The following is a 5,223-nucleotide window of genomic DNA, read 5'->3' as shown; positions in this document are numbered from 1 at the left end:
GGCTGCGACCCTTTGCCCGGCGCCTGCCCAGTTTGGCCGAGTCGCCGCCGGCTCCGGAGCCCTTGGCCAATCAGAACGCCGGCCGGGGGTGCAGAGCCGGCTTTGGGCAGGCTGCGGACGCCACGTGGGAGCCCGCCCGCGTGAGCTGGTGCGACCAGGGAGGAGCGGACCCGACCTGAGCCGAGTCACTCGCGGCGACCTCCTCTTCTCTGGGGGATGTCGAGGAGAATGCCCAGCGACTGTTCTACCCTGGGGCAAAGACAGAATTCTTGGGATTTTTCTAAAGGTCGCGGAAGGGCGCCTTGACCTTCCTTTTCGTACGTACATCGAACCGAATGGTGTTATCTTTGGAGACCCTCTACCGGGGACCAAGACTCCCCCTCCGAGGCTTTGCGGAGGTGGCATTTGCCTGAACGGTTAGGAAAGCTTGATTTTTCTTTGCACTTTTGGCAGCAGTGGAGATAGTTATGCACCTAACATTTGCTTCATATATGATTTGATGTTGCAACTTTTTTTTTTTTTTTTTTTCGGTACGCGGGCGTCTCACTGTTGTGGCCTCTCCCGTTGCGGAGCACAGGCTCCGGACGCGCAGGCTCAGCGGCCATGGCTCACGGGCACAGCCGTCCCGCGGCATGTGGGATCTTTCCGGACCGGGGCACGAACCCGTGTCCCCTGCATCGGCAGGCGGACTCTCAACCACTGCGCCACCAGGGAAGCCCTGATGTCGCAACTTATACTTACAAAAAGTTATTGGTTAAAATATTCCTTCCTAATAAGTATAAGGTGCAGTATGCATATTCCTTGATGATTTTGAAATGTTCCTTGGAAGGCAGAGATTTTTGTATCTAAAAATAGACATCAAACTGATTTAAAACTGTTGGGACACTCCTGATTATACAAGGCAAATCTTATTTTTTCCAGCATTACCCTTCCTTACCTCTGAAAGAACGAATCTTTCATAATTGAAAAAAAAAGATCACTTAGCGGTTTGGTGGTGTGTTAACACTGTTTTGAATGGATGGTGACCAAACCCCTGCCAGTGCCTTTAATGTATTCCTATTACTTTCAAAGGGTCAAAGGGTTAGTGTGCCTACCTTATATGAAGAAAATAAACTTTTTTTTTTTTTTAAAACGACTCAGGATGTTCCTTTTTCGTTTTAAGCTTTCAGACTAGACTAAAGCTAAGACTTTTGAATCAGACCTACCTGCGTTCCAGGCATGTGCTTTCCCTGGTTGGCTCATTATCAGAGTATTTCCTTAAAAAGTACCTTCTTCACAGAGTTTCCTCTACCAAATTGGAAGACAGCTCCAACTTTCCCCTGCTATCCTACTAAACATACAACCCTTAGATTTTCTCGTATGGTAACCTGTTTTCAAAGTGCTTTCCTAATTTACAGATGAGAAAATGGAAGCCCAAATGAAACAATTAGTTAAGGAACTGAAGTTTGAACATAGAGCATCGGGGTGCAAGTTCATTGTTGTTTGACTTTACTGTGCCTACTTTTATACAAACACCCAAGATACGCTTCTCTTTGCTTATGCAGCCTTAAAAATAACGATAAATAGTAATGTTTAATGTGTATTGTTTCAGCATTTTACCTTTTTTAACTCATTCAATCCCACAACAACCCTACAAGGTAGACACTATAATTATATACATTTTAGCAAGGAGGAAACAGGTATAGAGAGGTTAAGTAACTTCATCAAGGTCAACTTTATTAACCTCACAGTTTGTCCAAAAGCCCTAGTGAACTGTTCACTCAGCTTTTGTTTCTCTACTTTCCCATCTGTTTTTTGTTTTGTTTTGTGGTTAACGTACATAACGTTTTATGTTGTTGCAATATATGGGTATATGATACATAATAATTCTTAAACAGGTGTAATGTTATTTTACATGTCATTAGTGTCTACGTAAAACTTGTAAAAGTCCTTAGGCAAAAAAAAAAAAGTCCTTAGGCAACTAAAACTCATTTTATAAAATATGTAGTTAGTACCACCTGTAGACATGAAGTCAGGATTAGACACTTGAGTACTGGGATAAATCTCTTCATTTTGTGTGAAGACCTTTTGGGATTGGCTATTCCTACTTTCATTATATTAGTTTGGCTTTAAGGGTCTCAGTGTGGTAATGCACTGAGTGGTTAGACTGCGTGCATTGTCTATGATGACTTGCTTGACAGTTAAGGGGCTAGCTAACAGTTTTGGTTAACTTTTAAGAGAACGGCTTATAAAGTCTAAGCATGATTTAATGTGTAGAATCAGTTCCTAGGGAAAAAATAAATTTATGATATATATTTTTAGATGTCAAGAAAAAGATTTAGGGCTTTGTGAGAATTTCAGTTAGTTTTAGGGTAGTAGTTCTCAAGCAGGGGAAGTATTGCCCCCCAAGGGACATTAGGCAATGTCTGGAGACATATTTGGCGGGGAAGCCTAATGGCACCAAGTGGGTGGAATTCAAGGATGCTGCTAAACATCCTACAATGCACAGGAAGCCCCCTAAACCAAAGAATTATCCAGACAAAAGTGACAATAGTGTGAGGCTGGAAAAAACTCTGCTTCATGGAGAGCATCTGACAAGTCTAGCTTCCCTTTCTCAAATATCCATTATTTTTCTAGGCTTTTTAGGGTATAGCAGTTACTGAAGTTGCAAAGAAATAAGCTAGCTCTGTCATATTTTCACATTGGGTTGAGGAACATTAATTGAGCTCCATACATTATACTAGGTGCTTTATTTATGCTATCTCATTTAATCTTCCCAGCAACATGTGAAGTAGGAATAAGGATCCTTGTGTTACAGATGATGTATTTAGGCCTTAAAGAAGTCGAGAAGCATTTTTGAGAACTGCTCCCTAGATGAAAATGTTCCATGATGATTACCTGTATTTAGGACCACTTAACTTTCTTTTCTCTCCTTTGGAAATATCATCCAAGTTAATTTCTTCAGTGGTCACCTCTAAGAGGATAGAGTTCCTTCCAAGGCTTGTTGAGCACATGCCAAGCCTATTCTTTTAGTCAGTCTTTCAAATACCTGCTATTTTAGGCATGGTGCTAAAAATTAGGTACATAGAGTGAGAGAGCTAAGACCCAGGTACCATCCTCTTGGTGGAAAATGAGTAGGGTTTGGGAAAATGATAACTGAGCATATTGAAAGATGACAGAGAGCTAACCAGGTGTGAAGTAGGGTGTCTGGCTTTATAGAAAAGTTTGTTTGGAGGTAGAATGGCAGAGAGCTGCCTCTGTTGGGGAACTACATTTGTTTGATCTGACTGAAGCAGAAAGTGTAGGAGGGTCCAGGCTTTGTACTGAACACTTACACTTGTGTGATCTTTCTACCTCTGTATTCTTCAGCTCTCAGACCCTAATTTTAACTGTCTGCTGAATATCTGAGTGTCTTGCTGATGCTTCAAAGTCATATATATCAAACTAAATCCATCTGCTGTCCTAAATCTGTTAATGGCACCACTAACTTCTCTTACTCCGAAGTTTGGAACCTGGATACTTTTTTCATTTTCCCTCTGCGTATGGTTATCAAAGTTGGTCTTTTCTTCTTCAGTTATGTCTCATAAATTCCTTTTCTTTTCCATCCCTGCTGCCAAACTCAAGTTTAGACTTTATTCTGCTTAGACTTGGTGTTGGCTTCTTAACCAGTCTCTCCACCTACAGGTTCAAGTTCTGCCTAATCTTCTTTAGGAGTAGCTCTACTTATTCATCATAGCAAATATTCATAAGCTCTGAAGTCAATGTTAGGAAGGGTTGAATCTGAAGAGCCCACATTGTAACTCTCTCTGATGTTTTAGCAATTACACATTGTTCTGGATCATGACTTTAAATTTTATATAATTTATATATATATAAATTATATATAATTTTAATCTCTATTAAAAAGGAAACAAACTGCACTTCTCCAGTCAGCAAATGTTGAGCTTTTCTCAAATTATTGCTTCCTAACCATTTCACTTCCATGGACTCCTCTTTTAGTCTTTCCTTCTGTCTTTTACCTCTCACTAGGACCCTGTGTTTTAAAATTGTGTATTAAACCTAGGAATAAAAGTCTGTAAGTATTTTAGATGACCAAGCAACAGCTTTAGTAACCTCTTATTTTTTTTTGTCTTTATTTATTTTTTAAATACATATTTATTAGAGTAAAATTGCTTCACAATGTTGTGTTAGTTTCCGCCGTACAACAAAGTGAATCAACTATATGTACACACATATCCCCATATCCCCTCCCTCTTGAGCCTCCCTCCCACCCTCCCTATCTTACCCCTCTAGGTGGTCACAGAGCACTTAGCTGATCTCCCTGTGCTATGCAGCAGCTTCCCACCAGCCATCCATTTTACATTTGGTAGTGTATATATGTCAGTGCTACTCTCTACGTCCCAGCCTCCGCTTCCCCTGTGTCCTCAAGTCCGTTCTCAACGTCTAACTTCTTCTTTTAAAACACATTTTTTTTTCTATTTCAGGAAATTCTCCAGAAGATGATTTTTATAAACTGAGCATACTGTTCCTGGAGTGGCCTGTTGTGAGGATTAAATGAGGAAAATGTATGCATACTAGAAAAGAGAAAGGATGATCGATTGTGCGTCCATAGTGTATTACTCAGTGCCTGGTCCTTAGGAGCTATTCAGTTAATGTTTGTTGGATAAATTATCAGCGCAGCATAGAGTGGGACTGATAATCTTTACTTTTCTAGACCTTATGTTTTTAACAATGAAGCCTAAAATTGAGTTTGGCTCTTTTCGGGTGATATTGCATGTTGTTCACTTATATTTACAAATTTAAACCTTTAAGATTAAAATTTTGGTTATGAAGGAAAATGAAAAATGGAAGTGTCCTGAGGTACTTTGTATGAATCCCTTAATAAGGTCCTTTCCTAGACCTTATATACTAGGGAAGAGGGCAGAGTGAGGGTGGTGAAAAGACAGAGTCAGAGGAAAGCCTGCATGGATTGTCCTGGGTATCTAGAGGTAAACATGAAATGCCTGGAGCCCAGGGAAAGTGAGAAGTGCTTTTGGTAAAAAGACAGGCATTGAAACTATGTTTCTGGTTTTAGGTATAGGCCTAGACTGAATAACACTAAATAAACATGAGGCCAATATGCTACTTTCTACCTGGAATATGGCTCTACTTCCCTTCCATCGATTAAAATCCTGCCTGTATGCAAAATGTTCAGAGCTAAGTAGGAAAAAAAATAAGAGAGAGAATCAAAGTTCTGAAGAGTGT

At 40.3% G+C, this 5,223-nt stretch overlaps 1 protein-coding gene across 4 annotated transcripts in view; it reads left to right on the top strand.

The window, feature by feature from the left end:
• Positions 1-5,223, top strand: part of ADK (adenosine kinase) — a 499,563-nt gene that overhangs the window by 341 nt on the left and 493,999 nt on the right. Inside the window, exon 1 of one of the 4 annotated variants that reach the window (XM_067025333.1) lies at positions 52-416. The exons of 2 other annotated variants lie outside the window; for them this stretch is intronic. The gene's annotated coding sequence lies outside the window, so the exon portion shown is untranslated. Of the gene's footprint in view, positions 1-51; positions 417-5,223 lie in introns of those variants that run through there. One more of the 4 variants, XM_067025331.1, reaches the window with a different exon arrangement.

This window comes from Kogia breviceps, chromosome 2 (genome assembly GCF_026419965.1).
Source record: "Kogia breviceps isolate mKogBre1 chromosome 2, mKogBre1 haplotype 1, whole genome shotgun sequence".
NCBI lineage: Eukaryota > Metazoa > Chordata > Mammalia > Artiodactyla > Physeteridae > Kogia > Kogia breviceps.
Note: the sequence above shows the minus strand (reverse complement) of the source record. Positions and strands in the feature narration are given on the sequence as shown.